General features: G+C 44.1%; 1 protein-coding gene across 1 annotated transcript in view; it reads left to right on the top strand.

Annotated features, from left to right (window-relative positions):
* Window positions 1-22,049, top strand: part of SASS6 (SAS-6 centriolar assembly protein) — a 238,305-nt gene that overhangs the window by 193,442 nt on the left and 22,814 nt on the right. The window lies entirely within an intron of this gene.

Here is a 22,049-nt window from a genome sequence, read left to right as displayed (position 1 = left end):
GACCACATCTTTCTAATGGCCAAGTCCTCCTGCAGATTCTTCATCTCGGGTGTTTCTAATCACTCTAAGATTTTTCAGCAATCAACCAATTCCGAGTTAGGCAGTGTCCACCACTGAATTACCAATGTCTTTTCTGAAAGAGATAGGAACATAAAGGCACCTCTTGCACTGGTAACAGCAGTTGCTTTTTTCAGTGCTCCATATATATCAGGATCCGGAACAACGAACATATTTACCTGCCATTTTCACCCACTGTTTAAATATTTCACAGATATCTCGTGATGATTTTGTGGTTTAGGTCCAATAGTTTTACTAAAAACAAGTGTCAGTGACAGAACCATATGTACATATAATGTGGTGTCTGGCCCTGTGTGTTCGCTGCCATAATGCAACTCCCAAGCCACCGAGAGAGGCAAGTTATTTTTGGCTTTATACTGTGAGATGACTTGTTCCAATTCTCTCCTTCCAGATAGTAAATGATCCCATCCTAGAGCTATTCTCATCTCTGGGAGGAGTATTTTTACCTTTGATACGAACCACAGAATTTCAGACATTGATCTTTTTCCTGATGCAATAGATCCTACTTGGATAAGCAAGACCAAATGTGTCTAGATTTCATTCTGATACCAGAAAAGGTACAGCTACAGCCTGAGGTGAAGAGTCTGTCTGCATTTGTAAGTGTGGCATCAAGAGAAGCCTTTCAAACGCCTATGCTCTAGGTCTGCTCTATGTCTCTGAAGTCAGTTTCAGAGCCTTCTTTCTTTCCAGTTCCATCAATGCTTGTATGTAGGAGCTATCTCGACCAATTCCATCACTCCGATCACCACACAAGAATCTGGTTCTTCTAATCATGTGCCGAACACCGTAAAGATGAGTCCACCAATACAGAAAATTAACTCCTTCACATTCACACAGATAAGGGTCTGTTAATAAATCTTCCTATCAGGAGTGGATGTTGAAATGGTGCAGGAAGGTGAGTTTCTCCAGCAGTAGATCTTAACAAGTTCACATGCCACATCAGGCTGGGTTCTCTTGGTTGTCAATGGTACTACAGTATCTCAATACAGCAGCTAGTATTGAAAACAGTCAGACTGTCAGTAGCCTAGCCAACTCTTTTATGATCCAAAATCTAGCCAGTCCAGTAGATTGAATCGAAGCTCCAACCCTCCTCTGAGAATTTGACGTTTTCTGTGCTTGATAGTACATCTATCGCCTTCTTCCACAGAACATAAATCTTGTACTTCGCTTTGTGGCTAGGTGACTGATTTAGAGACTTCTGTATTTTCTTCAACATGCCGGAGTCTTCCAAGAAGAAAAGTCTTATTTAATCCTAGTGACTCCTGTGGGGGCTAGAAAGGTTTTTGAGTATTATTTTCTCACAAAGGCCCTAATTACAAGATTGTCGGGATAGGGTGGGGTATTTAGCTCATGTGGTAAATACTTCCTATTCTCAGTTTTCAACAGGGAAACCAGGCATAACATTTGCAATCTGGTTTTAACACACCGAATTCTGCATATTTTGCCAGGCCTCACATGTTTTTGCAGAAACTTGCTGAAGTTGTTTATAAGGTGTTGATGAGGTCGGAATATGTTTCTTGACATTCTGAACCATGTCACCCATGAGGGTGTTGTGGATGTGTCGGATGGATGAGGTAGGAAAGAGTGGATGTATTCTTGGATGTAGGTCCTTGTTCTCCCCAAGAGACCTATTGATGAGATCAAAGTTGGTGGACTGAGTTGCAGTGAGTGAGAAGCATCATCTGAGAAGATTTATGGAGTAGTCTTTTATCTATCTAGGGTGCAGGACCAGCAGAACCTATGGACAACAGCGCAGCCGCCTCCATACCGATATGCAAGGTCTGCACAATGGATGATGTAACCTGTGGGTACAAAGGCTTCTATGATAGGTGATGATCCATGTTTCTGTGGTTAGGCGTGCATGACGTTTGTGATAGATGATGTCTGGAGCACTACAGAGCTTGTGTTAATGAATATGAAATGGAATGTGTTTGGCCATTTGATGATGTGTGGTGGTTTGCATGAGATTGAATATCTGTTGTGAGGAGGCTATGAGAGCGGTGGTGCTGGTTTTGGGTGCTGGGTGAGGCACAAAATTATATCTTACCTTTTAGGTTGCAGTGTAATACTTAAAAAAAATTGACTGAAGTAGGGAGAAGGCAGGAAGTAATATTACTTACTGAAGAGGTGGATGCTGAGAGATGCAATTATGTTATTTCCTGTGAAGATGACTGATGAAGAATGAAGTCCACTTGTCTAGCTTTTTCTTTTAAAGACGGGCTGGTGGGAAACTGGTGACGTGCACAATCATTGGTTGTACTAGTGTTAGACAGTGCCTGTGAACTAGACTGGGGTGGCATGGTGAGGAAAAGAATGATGGATTTAACCCAGATCTCTTGACTGGGGGAGAATGTTTTGATTTGTTCTGCATTCTGTCCTTCAATTGTGTGTCTTTTGCTTTCTCGCCCTAAGTGCGCCGGGTATGCCTAGGCGTAGGTCCCGGGCTCACTGTGCCACTGGATTCAAGCTAGAAATCGGTCCTAGGATGCTTGTGTCCGGTCCAGGGAGGACCTGGCTTGGCAGTTCGGGCTGGACTGTTCCCATGAGGCACAGGGTCAAGACTGATTTGCATATGGCCAGGTCTAAACTGGGGTGGCATGGTGAGCAAAAGAATGATGGATTTAACCCAGATCTCTTGACTGGGGGAGAATGTTTTGATTTGTTCTGCATTCCGTCCATCAATTGTGTGTCTTTTGTGAACTAGACTGGGCACTAAAACATTGATGCAGCTAAAATATTTATGAATGACGGAAACATTATTTTCATGGAGAAATGTATCTTTTGGACAATCAGGATCAAAATGGCTCAACACCAAACTATAGATTCCTTTGGATGTGCGTATTAACGAAGTGTGATGTGTGGTTTTCTTTTGTTTCAGGCTTATTATGCAAAGAAACATAGGGCTATGGTTTGTAGAGTGTGCAGAAGTATAATAATGTATGTACATAAGAAAATATGATTGGGCTTTAATGAGCAGGTTGTTGGTGGGAGGTGTGTACTTTTAGAATTCAGAAGGGCAAATTGTATTCCCCCTAGTTTTCTTAGTCTGTTCAGTGAACTTTCCCAAAGCAGTTTGAACCAAATGCAATGGGGCACTACATGATAAATAGCATAATCATTTATACATGAACATATTATTTAAAAATATTGTGGCAATGAATTGTTCATACAGGCTCTTATATTTCACTTAGTTTGTTGAATGTAATAAATCAACAAAAAAATAGTCGTCGCCATCTTGTTTACAGAAGTACTCAAAAAAGTGTGTGAAAAGTCCAAAAGCTTGAAAAAAGTAAATCAGGAGCCCCAATGGTATGATAAGAAATCTCAAAAGTTCACTTAGCACCCATTGCAAACATCTTACCAAAGTCACTTTGGTTAATATAGTACATAAGTGTGGAAAGTAGAGATAAATCAAGTCTTTGAATTTTCACAAGTCCATATCTCCCTGGGTTGGTTGTCGACACATTTTGCCCTAGGTGGGTAATCGCCAGGTCTCACGGGAGCTGAAACTATATTTGCATGTAAAATTATTATTGGGAGAAATTCTAGTGAGGGTGTGCCTTCGTGAACAATGCCGATAGGAGGCAAATCACTCCTAAAGTAAATTGAAGATTGTACCTGTATGAAAGAGTTCTGTAATTCCCAGAATAGTGAATTGCGTAAACCATTATAAAGAATCTGGTGGTAGAAAAAACATGTTTAAAAAAAAAAAAAAAAAAGTATCCAGGTTGCACAACATCAGTTGGGAGTATAGTCTTCCTTTGATGCTATGTAAGGCTTCTCGTTGTGTTAGTCTCCATCCACGGTTAGATGACCTGTGTTCAGAAGCTTGTGCTACTTTGCTCGTCCAAGGATCAATCTGTTTTTGGTGTGCTCATCAGCAGGTATTCGCATGGTCTCAAAGTTTGAGTAGTCACAAACATTAGAAGTACTTGGGATCAGTCAACCGACCTCCAGCATTTTTCAGTCATGTCACTCAGTGAACATTCAAGTAGTCTTGTAGATGCACCCTGTACTTAACGGCAAACATGCAAATTTGATAGAATATGGGTGGGTTATTTGTCAGCACGTTCATTGAAGAGTCCACAGTTGACAGATGGTGTCTTGTTGTCTAGAAAACCTTATGCAGTGCGCAGTGTGGGACCCTCTCGAGCAGATTTTACCTATGGGCAACCCAAGCACTTTTTCTAGTTTCTTGAAGTTTTTTTCGATACCCCTTTCCCTGAGTTTTTGTATTAAGATGTCGGAGCCATTGCTCAACCGATAAAGCACAATCCGGTCAGAAGTGAAACAACCTTAGAATTAGGACTACAAATGATTATTCTTTATTGTGTTCATGTATATTGGACCGCCAACATCCCTTTTTTTTTTTTCTTTTTCATTTCCATGGGACGTGAAAAATTGCAACATTGCTTCAACAATAGAAAATTGCACAGTGCCTTTTTTACAGGGCTCCTGCTGAGAGCATTAGCAGTGCTCACATTAAAAAGATTGTTTAGAACAATGCGCAGGCGTGCATAGGATTTGTACCCGAGGGATACCCTCTGTGACAAGGTCCTGCATGAAAACTGCAGCCAAATGGTAATCCACCTTAGATATGTGCTTTTTTGTAAAGTACTTAACATGTAGGTATTGTTTGTACAGAATAGTTTAACCCCTTATTTTCACCTGTTTCCACTTGGCTCACATTTTCGTACAAAGCCAGGTCATGCCCTTATACTTGGTCTGACTGTACATAACAACCTAACAGTTTACGCAGGTCCGCCTGCTTGCATGAATTAGCAGAGGGTCGACCTTTGTAGTTCAAATTTGGTTTTGGCATAGTGCATGGGGCAACTTTTGGTGCAACCAAAAACTGTAGCACTAGGAAGTTAATTGATGCTGTCTGTTTAGCCACTTGGGTAATCTGGTAGTTCCTATATGGTAGTGAGTTTTGATGCAGAGCAGCAGAGTTTACTCGCGTGGCTTGCCTGCTAGGTCACAAAAGGTGATCCTTTCGTCAAGAATGAACCAATATCATTTCATTACAGTCAAAATGATGTGACCGTTTGCTTGGATGCCAATGTAGAGCTTGTGAGACCAGTGAGAATAATTGTCTCACTTGATCTATGATAAGAGGAGGGCCTGGACTATATCTCAAAGTTGTAAGTGAGAATGAAAGGCTTGGGTTTGCGCAGCAGGTTGTAGTGGAGCAATGAAGACAAGGGGTCTCCGCAAGAAAGCTCAGGGAATTTCAGAAGAGGAGTCTGAAAGAGAAGCCATTCTAGTGCATACTGTTGAGAATGGGATCCATTGTGTAAGGTCAAACTTGGTTGATACTGGATTATAAAATATAATACAGACATACGCCCCGGGTCACAAAGGTAAATATACACACATTTACTTACACTCACACCTAGGTGTAACTTCAAGGGGTTTCCGCAAGAAAGCCCAGGGAATTTCAGAAGAGTCTGAAAGAGAAGCCATTCTAGTGCATACTGTTGAGAATGGGATCCATTGTGTAAGGTCAAACTTGGTTGATACTGGATTTAAAATATAATACAGACATAGGCCACGGTTCACAAAAGTACATATACACACATATACTTACTTTCACACCTAGGTGTAACTTTTTTTGCTATTCACCATTTCAGATTTGGTATTTACACCTAGGTGTAGTGAGGGATTGGAGCCTCCTACACTAGAATGTTACACGTGAAAAGTGGATGGCTGTGTGGTGACTGACTTACTCCAATGATGGAATGCAGTAAGTTTGAGCTTGTTTTAACCCCTTTAAGACTTGAAAAGTGTATTTTTATGAATTGGAATATGTTAGAAATTGGGTTTCGGGTTGACTGGGGAGTGAACTCTAGTCAAGCAGTAAACGCAGTCCTAGTCTGGGTAAGGCACAAGCAATCCCCCAATTAACCTGTGCTCACACTCTGGTAGCTTGGCACAAAGTAGTCCGGCTTAACTCGAGGTAATGTGTAAAGTATTTTTGCAACACTTCAAATAGTAAAAACCGTGAATATACCACCAAAAAAGATTCCACACCAGGTTTAGAATAATTATTTTTTTAATAACTAAAACAACACCGAAGTGATAATCCAATCGAGGAAAAGAGAGATTGAATTTTAAACTTTTAAGTTGGAAAAAGCGCCCAAAAAAAAGCATAAAGCGGCAACAAGGGATATCTGGTCGTGTTGGAGCGGGACAAAGCCATCATTTCAGGCAGATCGCGATGGGGTGTGGGCTGGCTATAGGGACCCAGTTAGGCCCGCTGGACAAAGTATCTTATATCCTGGTTGCGGAGTGTTGTGTGGATCCGAGCTGAAAAAGCGTTGCGCAACCAAGCGATGCGTCTGTTACGAAATGCGGCAGGACTATGGTGTGAAGTCCTGTTGTGTCGACGATTCCGTCAACGGGGCCTGTGCTGCAAAGTCTGAGCTTTGAGATGTGGCACACAGCTGGCAATGCGCCGGTTTCGAAGAGCTGCAAGACTGCGATGCGGAGGCCATCGTCGTCCTCGAGCTGCTGTTGACTAGGGATGTAACGACCTGTGTTAGAGATGCACCGTGCATTCCGTGATGTGTTGGTTCCGAGGACTGCGAGGGAGATGCGGACCATCTACGCTAGGTCCAATCCATGCAGCAGCGATGCATCCATTCTGCTTAAAGATCCGCCAATCAGCCGAGGAGATGCGTCGGTTTGGCTCAAGGATGTGCCACTCAGCAGAGAAGATGCATTTGTTACACTGGCAATTTATTATTTATTTATTTGGAAAGTTTTATAAAGCACGAACATGACCCGGCAGGTTATTGGAGCGCTGTACATAGTCTCCCTCTTGTTAGGATAGAGCGGGAAGGTATAATCGAAATCAACATGACAACAGTAAAGCAAATTACAGAAAAAGGCAGATAGACATCAGTATTTTGAGCAATAAGTAGATTGCAACGAAGGTCGGGTAGGTCGGAAGTTGTGAGGTCATTTCAAATAATATGTGAGGTTCCAGAACTATTGACTCACAAGTCTATTCTTGATCGAGCCTAAGATTACTGACCTGGTCGGTAACAGAGCAATGTACAACGTTTTCTGCTGGTTGAGCTTTAGCAGGCAGAGAACCAAATAAAAATGTGCAAAAACATTAAAAGCATAAGAGGCAAATGGAAATGAACATTAGCAATTTGAACAGTAAGTGGAATGCATCTGGGTAGGAGAGTGCAAGGATGTAGGGTTGTTTCAAAAGTTTAAGAAGCTACAGAACTATTGTCTCGAGGGGCTATTCATGAGCAGGCGTTTGACTTCTTTTTTAAAAGAGGGCGATGGGATTGTTCAGATTTCTGGCGGGAGAGGGTCCCATATTTTGTACTTAGTGCCTGATTCCCACCCGATAGTTCTAGCTTATTAGCTAGGTAAGAGGGCGTATTATGGTGCAGTGCGTTGTGAGTCAAGAAAGCTAACTTATACTTGATACTTGCATCAGTGGACAGCCAGTTCAGTGTGCGTAGATCAGGTGTGATGTGGTCATGCTTTCTTGAGCCGGTGATGAGTCTGGCAGCAGATTTCAGAGTGGCTCTTAAAGGGCCCAGGTTGGATTTGGGGAGTCCAGCCATGGTCACAATTTTGTATTCTAAACGGGAGATCACTAGGGACTGGACAGCTTGTTGCAGGTCAGAGGGTGGCAGGAACTTTTTTGATTTTCCTTAATGTGCAGAGTTCGTAATTGGCTCCTCTTGTTGTAGCATTGATGTGATCCTGAAAATTAAGGCATTTGTCCAGAATTAAGCCTAGTGATCTACTAGAGTTAGCTACAAGTTGGGTGCAGTTGAGGGCTGTAAGCGATTTGAGCCAGTCCTAAATGGGCGCAGTATGATTGTGTGAGGCAAGCAAGAGGAATTCTATGTTGAGTGAATTTAGCAAAAGGTGGTTGAGCGATTGTGAGAAGTTGGCCTGGCATATGCTGGTCACTAGTTATAGTGGCCACCTTGCACCAGTCCAATTCGACTCTTATGGTAGATAGGTTTAAGACAACCTTTTAAAGAAAGCTATCCTAGTGGTAGCTGTGGAGAGCAGCCTTCAGGCTAAGTCTCTGAGGAATGTAAAGCAGCTTGTTTTACCTTATAATCTCTTGAATTACCAAATGAAAAGGACACCACACAGGTATATATATCAAATATATATGTATTTATTCTTAGATACACTCTACTAATCTCTTTATGAGATTAGAACCCAGATACACATTCAAATGTCAACACTTCTCAATAAATTAAGCACAAATATGGCTGTAGCCCTAGGGGCGTACCAGACCATATACTAAAAAAATGGGTTAACAAACTCGACTTGCAAAATGAAAAGGCCTAGGGCCTTGGGAATCGCTGGGGCTTCACTTCTGCAGTGTTAGCAGGTAAGTAATCCGCCCACGGGAGACGCGTGCAGTGTCTAAACACAGCCGCGGGTTTCCTATTGGTTTCAATGGCGTAAGTTGCGGTTTGTATTTTAAAGTTTTAGGGCACTTCGGAGAAGTCAACAAGCAAGCCACTTACAGGGTAAGTATTTCGAGGGCCAACACACACTTGGGCACTGGAGTGCACGAGTTACCTCACCCAGGGAAGCCGGGTATATAGGTGTCTTTTGGTGTCGGGTCGCGATGCTGTTTTCAATGGAGATCACTGAAGACTTGCTGCTTGTGACGACTGAAGAGGTGTCCGCTGGAATCCGAAGATGGATTTAAGTTGAAGAGGACCTGAAAATTGAGGGGACAGACTTCAAAGTCACTTGCCAGTGACCGGTGGCCAGCAGGATGGATGACCACTGATGTCGCGTCGCTTCAGGTCGTCGATGGTGATTTGTCTCTTTGCTCACGAGGTCCAGGAGAGATCGACGATGACCAGCAGCTGGATTCGGAGGGTCCCACGACGTCTACAGCTGATGGCGGTGTCGGCAACCGGATTGGAGCCAACAAACCTTGGCAACTGCAAGTCTCGTGTGGAGTGAAGATTGACGATGATGCAGACCAGCAAGGTCTGATGGACTTACCCAGCGAGGGCAAGTTAGGGCAGGCCCGGAGCAACCAGGAGAGCCCTTGAAGTCGATGAGAAAGTCGCCTTTGCAGGAAAAGTTCCAAAGGAGCCCACGGTCACTCGGGACGGGGTAGGCTGCTGATTTTCGGTACCAGACCTGCTAGGGACTTGGACTACAGACGGTCCAAAGCACAAGTTCGTAGAACGTTGTTTAGGGTTTTCACTCTAAATCAGTGCACGGTTCCCTGGTATTGCTGTTCCTCGTCACTCGTGGGGTCCAGACGCCACAGCTTCGCTGAGGAATCAAAATGGCCGCCGAGAGGTCAGGAAATCCGCTTCAGGGGACGCAGGGACTTCCGACTCCGGCGGGAGCGGTGAAGTTTGCAACGATGATCAAAGTTACTGGTGCCTGCCAAGCAGGGGAGTCACACTCTCTGACTCCAAGGGAGATTCTTCAGTCTTCCAGAGATAGTGGAACGTCGAAGGGCCAGGATTCTTCTTTGTAGAGCGTCGTCCAGGGTTAATCTGAATTGCATTGGCGATGCTTGGTATCTTATAGTGAAGATAGGCGAGGGACTAGCTCTATGACCACTCCTCTAGGAGGGTCAGGGTAGTGGGTGTTTACACCCACTTCCCTTTGTCCAGTTTCGTGCCAGAGCAGGGGCAGGTAGCCCCTGAACCGGTTTGAGCTGGCATATGCACAGAGGAGCCTACTGCTCCCCGAGTGCAGGACTTCAAAGCACTCTAAGAGTGCACCCACCCAGCTCCAATACACTAAATCCTGTCTGGGAGGTGGTGACACCTCCCTGTGACAGGATACCCTTTGTTGGGCTTCCTCCACTGCGAGTTTCGGTCAGCAGCAGGAGGGCAGCTCAGTGTCTGTGCTGGTGGCATCCATTTTGTGATGCCAGGGCTCTAGAAGATTTCTACCGTTTAGTACAGTGGGTACATGTCGTCCCCTCTAGAAGGGTGGGATCATACTCCCACACCAGTTACTGGTGTGGGGGTATGATTCCAAGTTGTTTGACACCAAACACGACCTGTTTTGATGCAGTCATTCCAAAGTTAACATTTACCGCGAGGTTATAATGCACTTAAGAGTATATGGTTTAACCGCATCCACAAACAGCAGCAGAGAATAGACTCTGCCAGCTGCAGAGGGGTCCTGCTCATGCAGAAGCACCCCCTCACATAGTAAACCAAGCACCCTGCTCTCAGGATTGTTAGGGCCTGCAAGAGGGGTGACTGATCGGTTTATATGTGTGTGTGTATGGTGAGATATAGGAACCTATACCTCAGTGAGGAGTGCTAACACTACCTCACACAGGCTGCAGTAGCAGGCCTGTGGTGTCAGATTGTGAATGCTTCCCAGGGGTGGCATAATACATGCTGCAGCCCCTGGTAGGCCTGTGAAGTACCAATGCCCTCGGTACCCAAGGTACCATATACTAGGGGCTCATAAAGTACCACAGTATCCAATCACTAGTGCATCTAATATGCACACCAAGTTGTTTTAGAGAGATCAGTGAGACTGGGGCCCTGATTAGCAGGGACCCAGCCAGACTATAGTCAGAAACCAGTGTATACATCAGAAAAAAGTGGGTGCAACATAAGTGCAGATCCTACTCTCCTACAGCGATCACCATTGTTGGGTTTTTAAGAGAGCAAGGTTGAGAGTAGCAATGTCTTCCGGAGAAGAAATGTTCATATACAATTGTGTATCATCAGCATACATATGGTAATGAATGTTGGATCAATTCAGAATTTTGGTGAGGGGTTCCATATACAGGTTGAAGAGAGTAGGAGAAAGTGTGGATTCTTGTGGGTCTCCAATTGAAACAGAAATACTGTTGGAAAGGTCATTGTTTACTTTGAATCTTTGAGTTCTCTTGAAGGAACGAGATAAACCAATTTATCCAGTATTGGGTTATATTTCATAGATTCACATGCCTGAATCATTCTCCGTCGCCGAGATGGGAGTCCCGCGGTAAAATACAAAAGTAGTGCCATAAGTAATAAATAATATCTTAGCAGCCTATCTACGTCCTTATATGAAAAGGATTAAAAGTCAGCTCCAACCAATCAGCTATCGGCACCCTCTAGAACACTCCCAACAGAAGCAGCTCTCCTCAGATTTTCACCGCATGTCATGTGTGAAGGGTGTCTCCCTTAGCTCTGCTCAGTTTCTTCAGCTCTTACTTATCCAAGATTATACTTCATGTTTAATTTCTCTGACCCTGGCGCTAATATGTCTAACCTTTTCCTCAAACTCTCACGAGTGAGGAGGCTTATCTTGGAACTACAGAAACTTAAATCTGTCACTTCTGATGTGGACAATGAGGATTCCTTCACCTCCTAGGAGAGGTCAAAGGGAGAGGTCGTGCCAAGAGTCTCCAGAGGGCGCTCAAGAAAGCCATAAAAAAGACTTGCCTTGAGTCTTGATAAGGCATTTCTCACAGAGGGAATGATTTTTTTTTTTTTATACTCATCAGAGGCAGAGCCTACAACTTCCTAGTCATCCCTGACACTACATCAGGGAAATCCTCATAACCTGGCAATAAGGAGTCTATAACAAAACTCCATGCCTGCTCTTACTGCCTCACCAATATTGACCTCATCTACGATGGTATCCGATGACGGGCTCGTCTACGACGGTCGTCTATGATGGTCTCACCTACGAATGGCCTCATCTACAATGGCATTGTCTAGGACAGCCTCATCTCGATGACAAACTCCTCTACAATGGTCATCTACGACGGTAGTCTATGAGAGCCTTCTCAATGAGGCCTCATCGACGTATGGCCTCAGCTACGTACGGCCTCATCCATGAATGGCCTCTTCTACGAATGGCCTCTTCTGCGAATGGCCTCTTCTGCGAATGGCCTCTTCTGCGAATGGCCTCTTCTGCGAATGGCCTCTTCTGCGAATGGCCTCTTCTGCGAATGGCCTCTTCTGCGAATGGCCTCCTCTGCGAATGGCCTCCTCTGCGAATGGCCTCCTCTGCGAATGGCCTCCGCTACGAATGGCCTCCGCTGCGAATGGCCTCCGCTACGAATGGCCTCCGCTACGAATGGCCTCCGCTACGATGGCATTGTCTGACGGTCGTCTACAACAGCCTCATCTATGATGGTTGTTCATGACTTTCATCTATGACCACTACCTCGTCTGCGATAACCTCGCCTACATAACCATGTCTACGACGGCCTAGTCTATGATAAGATCGTCTACGATGGCTTCATCTATGACTAAATCCTGTACAGCGGCCTCGTCGATGACAAAGGATTGTCAACATCAGCATAGTCGTCTGCGTCTACCTAGACAACTATGATCTCAATGGCAATACATCATAGTCATCAATAAGTACAAAAGACCGATAGTCCAGAATAACTTAATGACACAAATTAAGGGGACTAATACAAGTCTATAACAGCAACCAATATATGGAGAGGCAATATGTGGAGCAAATTCACTACTTCGCTCTGCTTCCAACTTTACAGCATAGGTCAGATCTATGTCGCTCTAGTACTAAACGTACACGTATAGGGCGTGTTATAGGGCTTCTACTAACACTTTCCCCGAGACTGCAAATCCACATTGTGCCCGGTATGTCCGCATGCTCCTGCCACAAAAGGTCAAAAAAAAAAGAAGAAAAATAACATTTTTACTTTCTTTTCATGGGAACGACCCATTCATATCTGGTCTTGATAGGGAGAAAGCCCACAACTGCTGGATTCCCCACCAGATGATTTTTGATGGTTTCCAGACCCTTAGGAACATGCAGCCAAACGCTTCTAACTTCCAAAAGCAAATAAATGGCCTGTTCTCCTTCTGATTTTAAATAGAAAAAAGCTGGGAGACCTATTCCAATCGTTGATTTTATCCGGGAGGAATTGCAATCATGAAAAACCCTGTCGCGTATAAGCCAGCCTTACCAGCAAGGAGACGTTCTCAACTATGCCTGGTGCTACTGTGTGGGCTGCCCAATCACTGGCAATATGGAGCTGGTATAATTACGAGATGTAGTTCAACATTGCCACATAACATAGAATTTCTGCCTGAAGACAGGGCAAAAATTACAAGAAATATATATTTTCACTGAAGAAACCATAGGTTTCAGGGGCATTATAGTTAGCTGGACTTTTCACTCGTACAAAACCATTGAAATTCCCCCGTTATAGTTAGTTCAGCTAACTATAACTCGTGCGCCCGCAATGTACTGCTGATGACGTCACATATTACATCACTAATGACATGGTCAGTGACATCACTCATGGCATCACTCATGACATCCAGTGAATGTGTGTTTTTCTGAAAATGACATGTTTTATATGTGTATATCAAGGTCGAGGGAAGAATAAATGGGTATATAAGTGTCTAAATGGATGATTTGTTTTTGAAAAATTGATTGTATAACTGACTGATTAAGTGTATCTTAGTGAATACATGGCTTAGTGAGTAATGTTTAAATATGTAAATATTTGTATCAGTCTCTCACTTTGCATAAGTGGCTGCATGGGTTGGTGAGTAGCTACATGAGTGTCTATATAGGTTATTAGTTGGTTTTTTGAGTATCAGTATGAGTGTCTGCATGGTTCGGTGGGGGGTATTACGTAGTGCATAGGTGCATGAATGAGTGACTCACTGTTTGTATGTGTTGAAGACAGCATGTGTGCAGGACTGTATGGGTGGATGAGTGTGTGCATGGGTGTGTTAGTGAGTGAATGACTGTCTCAATAGTGTCTTTATGAGTAACTACAAATGTTTTAAACTAGTATATGTGACTATTGGTGTATATAAGTGAGTATATGTGAGAGTGAGAGATTGAATGAGTTCCTGTATGAATAAGTATGTGTTTCTAGAAGTGATTGTTTAAAAGACTAAGTATGTGTAAGTTTCTGTAGAAGTAAGTGTGGTGGTGTGTGTATAACTGTATATGCAAGTAAATGGATGTTTGATTCTTTATTAGCATGAGTGACTGTGTGTGAGTTACTCTATGGATGAGTGGCGTTGTGTAACAGGATGTATAGGTGTATGAGTACATATGACGAGTGTACATGTATGAGTGACTGTATAGGACTGTTGGTGAATGAGTGGATGTGTATGTGGATCTTAGAATTACTGAATAGGTTGTTGTAACTGGTATTATGTCCATTGTTTTCAAAATTTTAGTTTCTATTTTTGAATGTGTGTATCAAAGGTTGTATTAGGGGGAGAGGAGGTCTGCCACTCTATCACAAGGATGATGTCATCAGTGATGTCATCAGTGATGTCACTGACCATGTCATAAGTGATGTAATATGTGACGTCATCAGCAGTGCATTGCGGGCGTGCTAGTTATAGTTAGCTGAACTAACTATAACGGGGGAATTTCAATGGTTTTGTACGAGTGAAAAGTCCAGCTAACTACAACTCCCCTGAAACCTATGGTTTTTTCAGTGAATTTCTAAGGTTTTTTAAATGCTAATTCCCAACTATGCCTACAGAGAGAGGACATGTGAAGAAAGAAGAAAAAACGCACAGAAAGGAAAAAAAAGAAATGCAGAAAGAAGCAACAGAAGTCCTCCAAGACGAAGAAAAGTGCAGGAAGAAGGATAACGTGCAGAAAGAACTAACAGAAGAGCAGAAAGAAGCCTAGTTGCAAAATCATCCTGTACCCTCCACTTTTTCAGACGGATACTGGTGGTAACTGAGCCTGAGTAACCAGTCCTAGAGCCAGTGCTATGTTAAAAGACACTCAGAATACAGTGAAAACACCTACATACACTAGGGAACACTATGCGTTGGGGTCCCCCTGTGATCAGCAGTGGCGCTTACTGGAAGCACCTGGTGGGCTAGTTGGCCCCCAGGGTCCCTCAGGATTGAAGGGGAATTATTTCCCCAACTTAAAACGTGCCATAGGGCGTGTTTGCACACATCACCTTAGGCCCCGTCCCCTCCCTTCCCCACTGTGCAAACACGCCCTGTGGCCCTTTTAAGTTGGGAGTTTAAGTCCCCTTGAATCCTGAGGGTCCCTAGGGGCAAAATAGCCCACTAGGTATGTCCAGTAAGCGCCATTGCAGAGAGGTGTAAAAAGGGGCACGGCCTGCACCACCTCTGCAACGCAGAGCAGTGGCGCTTACTGGAAGCACCTGGTGGGCTAGTTGGCCCCCAGGGTCCCTCAGGATTGAAAGGGAATTATTTCCCCAGCTTAAAACTCGCCACAGGGCGTGTTTGCACACGTCACCTCAGGCCCCGTCCCCTCCCTTCACCATTGTGTAAACGCGCCCTGTGTCCGTTCTAAGTTGAGAGATTAAGTCCCCTTGAATCCTAATGGTCCCTAGGGTCAAACTAACCCACTAGGTACCTCCAGTAAGCGCCACAGAGCTGCTTTGCATAGAGGTGTAAAAAGGGGCGTGGCCTCAGAACACCTGTCTGCAACGCAGCTCCCTGGCGCATACTGGAGATACCTGTTGGGCTAGTTGGCCCTCAGGGACCCTCAGTATTGAAGTATTGAAGGGGAATTCATTCCCCAACTTACAACTGGCCAGGGGGTGCGTTTGCAGAGTGCTGCAAGGAGAGGGCGTGGCCTCCGGCGCGATGCCGGTCTTTTATTTATTTTATTTTTTTAAGAAGGTCTGTGTGGCCCCCCTTCTTTTTCTAATTTATTGGCCCTGGGGATCCCATCCCCCAGGGCCTGCACCCTAATTTATTTTTGTTGAAAAAATAAATTTGGCCTTCCCAAGGCCTTAATCGGCCCCGGGGACCCCAACCCCCGGGTCATGGCCTTATGTTTTTTTAAAAATTCTTTAGGAGAGGGGCTGCGTTGCCCCCCTCCTCAGGCCACTTATGACCCCGGGGACCCCATCCCCCGGGGCCGGCCTTTTGTTGTTTTTAATTATTTTTTTTAATATATTTATAGAAACACCTAGGAAATGCTGGACAAACCGTATGTACCTATCACCTTGCGCGATATTCATTAAAAGGCGACAAGCCTTACAATGAATCCACGTGGAATGTATTTACACGGCTAGTGAAGCTCTGACGTGTCTGACGCCCTACCGTGCCTAATCCCGGCGCCCCCGCCGGTGGGTACTCTCCAAGTAGACACCCTTGTCATTTATTTATACAAACATGGGTAGCTATTGATGGGCACATTTATTACACACGCACACCAAGCCATTTAAAGGAGATTCGACCAAACTATGCAAGAAACCCCCCTCACGGTTAATAAAACACACATCCACCGCCGGATGTGTAATACTTTTTGTTTTACTCTCTGGAAAGGAGACGAACCTCACTTGAGTCACAGCGTGCTCCTGGCTGAGCCCAATGCTGTGTTACACCCACCAATGCCCGCCGAGTGCCACACACCTCTGTGTTGTATTCCACCAGCTGGTGCGTATGCTATGGCACTCTCTAGCCCATGTGCACTGTAACACCACCCCGTGAATATTTCATGCCACACTTGCCTTCGCATGGGTTATATTGCCCCATCTAACGTGCCTTCCTCGATGCCTATGTTATAACGCACAGCGCTATGCCATACATATTACAATCTGGGATCCATATCTTTGTCACAGTGCATATGCAACGTTACACTCCCCAGCACATATTTTATATTACAACTTTAGAGACTGGTTAGGTTACACAACACTGCCCTGTGCATATTACACGCCAAGGTGCATAGCACGCGCTAGTGCCTGTGCTATCTCGCGCACTCCAATGAATCTGTCATTGTGCACAATGTATTGCATATTATATTTCACGCCCGGTTCATCTTATATCACACTTTTTGGTGCATACTTTATACCATATACTATATCTAATTTTCATTTTCAATCGTGCTCTCGGGACTATGTTCTATATAACACTGCGTCCACCTACCCTTTTCACGGGCATTACATTTTGCAATGGGGGGGGGGGATGGAGGTTCAGGCGGTGTTTCTGCTAAGTGTGCCCGGAATCACAGTCACAAACGTCCTCTTCTTCCTGAATAAAAGTGAGATTATGCTGCATACTTGTTCATATTTTAAGTAGTTCGCACAGACACACATTTTAAAAACAATAAAGTTCCTAATACCCACCTTCTCTGAACAGTTAGCTTGCTGCCCCATCCACCTCCTCCCTATCCTCTGTTGTCTGAATCCATGGACTAGCCTCCTCCCTCCTACCATGCATGGTCTGATGTGCTGCCACTGCCCTCCATTTAGCATGATGTACCAGTCCACTCCTCCTGCCCTCCATTGCCCAATTCTATGGCCCATCATTGACCTCCTGCTTAGCCTCTGTGCTTAGCTTGCTGCCCCTATTCTCCTTCCCCCTGCCCTCCGATGTCTTTGTGCATGCCCCTGCTCCATCCTTTTTGCCCACCATGTCCCATGGACCTGCCACTCCTATCTACTCTGAGTGTTCTGTTGAGCTGCCACTCCCCTCCCACCTGCCTAGCATTGCCAGAGGATTGTAACCTGTCCCTGCCACCCCACCCTGCCTGTCCACATGCCATGCCCCTATCCCCTTCCTCCTGTCCTCCATGGTCCATTTCACTGCCACACCCTTCTGCCCTCCCTGGTCTGTTGTGCTGCAACTGCTCCTCTTGCCTGCCCCGTGCGGTCTGTTGTGAGGCCCCTTCCCCTGAACTCTCTTGTCTGTGCCCAGGTCCTGACCCTCCCTTCTATCCTCCATGGTCCTTTGTGCATGCCCCTGCACCCTCCTTCTTGCTCATCATAGCCATTGTGCTGCCACTAACCCTCCTGCTTGCCATGCATGGTCTTCTGTGCTGCCATGGCTTCTCCCACCTTCCCTGTGTGGTTAGCTAGCTGCCCCTGACCCCCTCCCACCTTCCCTCCATAGTCTGTGTGTATGCCATCATAGTCTCACTGTTGCTCTCCATGGTGTGTCTTGTTTCTAGTGCCCATCCTGCCTGACCTCCATGGTCATCTTGCTGCTCCTGCCCTGCCCCTTTGCCCCCAGCCCTCTGTTTCCATGTGCAGACCCATATTCCCTCCCTCCTGGCTTGTCTGTTCCATTGTAATGCCCCTGATCCGTCACATATTACATCACTCATGACATGGTCAGTGACATCACTCAAGACATCACTCATGAAATCTCAAATGACATCACTCATGACATCATCCTTGTGATAGAGTGGCAGACCTCCTCTCCCCCTAATATAACCTTTGATACACACATTCAAAAATAGAAACTAAAATGTTCAAAACAATGGACATACCAATATCCGTTACAACAACCTATTCAGTAATTCTAAGATCCACATACACATCCACTCATTCACCAACAGTCCTATACAGTCACTCATACATGTACTCACTCATCATATGTACTCGTACACCTATACATCCTGTTACACAACGCCACTCATCCATAGTTACTCACACACAGTCACTCATGCTAATAAAGAATCAAACATCCATTTACTCGCATATACAGTTATACACACACCACCACACTTACTTCTACAAAAACTTACACATACTTAGTCTTTTAAACAATCACTTATAGAAACACATACTTATTCATACAGGAGCTCTTTCAATCTCTCACTCTCACATATACTCACTTATATTCATACAGGAGCTCTTTCAATCTCTCACTCTCACATATACTCACTTATATACACCAATAGTCACGTATACTAGTTTAAAACATATGTAGTTACTCATAAAGACACTATTGAGACAGTCTATCACTCACTAACACACCCATGCACACACTCATCCACCCATACAGTCCTGCACACATGCTGTCTTCAACACATACAAACAGTGAGTCACTCATTCATGCACCTATGCACTACGTAATACCCCCCACCGAACCATACAGTCACTCATACTGATACTCAAAAAACCAACTAATAACCTATATAGACACTCATGTAGCTACTCACCAACCCATGCAGCCACTTATACACAAAGTGAGAGACTGATACAGATATTTACATATTTAAACATTACTCACTAAGCCATGTATTCACTAAGATACACTTAATCAGTCAGTTATACAATCAATTTTTCAAAAACCCATTTATTCTTCCATCGACCTTGAGATATACATGTATAAAACATGTCATTTTCAGAAAAACACAGTTTCACTGTATGATGTCATTTGACATGTCATCAGTGATGTCATGAGTGATGTAATATGTGACTTCATCAGCAGTGCATTGAGGGCGCGCGAGTTATAGTTAGCTGAACTAACTATAACGGGGCAATTTCAATGGTTTTGTACGAGTGAAAAGTCCAGCTAACTAGAACGCCCCTGAAACCTATATTTTTTTCAGTGAATATATATATATATATATATATATATATATATATCACGAACTCCTCTTAAGTTCCTTCAATCCTTTTAACAAAAGGAGCGTAGACCACATGAAGTAAGCAGTAAAAAGTTTGTTTATTGCTCCCTCAGTGCAGCGATGTAGCAGCCATTACGCGTTTCAGCCCCGGAGGGCCTTGATCACATGATATATAATTCTGCAGGGGTTGAAACCTCCTCATCAGTAAATATATATTGCGCTCTAGCCTCAATAGGTAATTCACAACTGGCAGGGCCAGTGGTCCTTAGATGCCAGTGTTGGTACAAGACCACTGAATATAGAACCTGAGGTGCAAATATATCTAATATTTTTACCATACCGTTGCGATGTTCTGTTTGGCAATCACGTTGATGACACCTTGCAAGCAGTCAAGGATGAATCTGACACCGCAATAGTTTTTTTTGTCACATTCAATTTCAGAAGAAACACCCTTTTGAGGCACTTGTGAAAGCGATACTCATCTCTAACAAGAAAGATGCCAAAGGTATCCGACTTAAAGACTCTATCAGTTGCCTTTAGGCTGGTTTACCTTCAGTGACAACGTTCTAGTGCTGCTTACGCCATCCTCTGGGAGAAACAGTTCCAAAATGGTGTCATCTACTCCACCAAAAGGAGGGTGCCCCCTTCATCTGCTTCGAAAAGGAGTGATGGCTATGCTACCTGGAGGTCCCATAGAGAAAGGAGTACATTTTAAGCAAACCGGCTTCTAGTCTCGTTTTTTCTTCATAGACACGAAAATAAAGGATTGGCTATCCATCGTAGACCTCTGGAAATCAAACCATTATTTCTGAAACCAATACTGTTACGTGGTCACCCTCTCCGACACTACGACAGCTCTGAATTGACAGGATTCATACTTCCACTTTCCTCTCGCGCATTAAAGGCCTCACATTTGGCTTCAGTTCAACTTCCTGCATTTTACGTACTGCATAGCCCTGTGGCACTTTCTTTCAGGACAAAGGGTCATCAGGTATTCCCCTACCTCGGCTACTGGTTGATTAAGTACCAAAGACATTTTAATTGTCCACAGCCACAGAAGCTTGCTTAAAGTTGTTTCACAAACTAGGTCCCCTTGTGAATTATCTAAGATCATCAACTCATTCATTCCAGAAGATTCTGTTCCTAGGCCGCAACACTTGTTACTGTCCAAGACAAAAGACTTTCTATCCTATGCCAAGCAACTAAAGTTGTAGGAACTGGCTCTTAAAAAAACAACAAAAAAAACAGTGCGTTGGATCAATTAGCTTCAGGACATCATGTCCTCAGCTATCCATATGATCCCTTCTTGCGCACCTGGAAATTAGACTCTTACAGGTACAGCTACAAAACAATAGATGCAATCAAAAAAAATTGTTCCGGGGCCTGGTGATTCTTGCACATGTATGATAAACTCTAGACTGGTGGTCCCAGATCTCCCACCTATTAGAGGGCCTCACGTTCTTACCCTAAATTCCTCACTTCATAATGACTATAGATGCCACCCTGGAGAGCTGGGGTAGTCCTCTACAGACCCTACAAATTCGAGGAAAATGGTCTCCGCTCCAAAAGAGCATGCATATCAATCGCCTGCAGCTCAAATCCATCCAACTCTATCTCCAAGTTATCCTACCAATGATAGCAGAGTCTTCGGTGTTAGTTTGCACGGGCAATACCACCAGCATGCAATGAAGCAGCCTCCACGAATAAAGTTTAATTGGTCGGCACCAAATCGTTCTGAGACAAACTGGCTTTATATTTCTTTGCAACAAACGAAACCCGCAAATGCCAATTCTATGCAACTTGTAATCCACATCCAGTATCATGAAGGAAAACTTTTCGACACATAGTCTAGGATCTCGGTTTAATTTTTCCCCTGATATCTTTAATACATAAGGTTCTCAGCAACAGAAAAGCAGAGCTGGGTCCTCATCTTAATAGCCCCCACTATTTTCATGCGTGGCTCCTGATTTCTTTCAATTTAAGGATTTGACTATTACACTGCAGCATAAAGACTTTATTGCCAGGTCTTGTGCGGCTGGCCCCTACAAGACTTACAGACTGAGATGTAAGCAATTCTGTCTCTGGTACCATCAAAACAATGTGCATCCGTGTATCTCTGCTTCAGAGCAAATATTACCATACCTTGGCAAAATCAGGACTAGTATATTCTTCAATTAGAGTTCATCTAGCAGCATCTCTCGATATAGACGCTCCCCTAAACGTCTTTGTTCTACCAGAATTGTACAGCAATTCATGAAAAGGCTTGTTTCGCGTTTATTCACCTGTTAAGGCTTCACCTCCTGAGTGGTACTTAAATATAGTCCTGTCGCAATTGATAAAGCAACCCTTTGAACGAATCTATAGGGCTGACATCGAATACCTGGCAAGTAAAGTGGCTCTTCTAGTCGCCCAAACATCAAACAGGAGGGTTAGTGAAATTCAAGCAGTAACGATAAAACATCTTTTACTTCTTTTTTTTTAAATAAATGGTTATCCTCTAGACGAATCGAATCCCAGATTCATCCCTAAGGTTCCTTCACAATTCCATTTAAACAAACCTGTCATTCTTGAGTTTTACTCAGAACTATGTAATTCTGCAGACGAATCCCAAGTTCATTCCAAAGGTTCCCATGCAATTTCACTTGAGCAAACCGATAATGCTACAAACTTTCTTCCCA

The sequence above is a fragment of the Triturus cristatus genome, chromosome 4_2, assembly GCF_964204655.1.
Source record: "Triturus cristatus chromosome 4_2, aTriCri1.1, whole genome shotgun sequence".
Taxonomy (NCBI): Eukaryota; Metazoa; Chordata; class Amphibia; order Caudata; family Salamandridae; genus Triturus; species Triturus cristatus.
The sequence above is the reverse complement of the archived record's forward strand: the minus strand, read 5'-3'. Positions and strand labels throughout refer to the sequence as shown.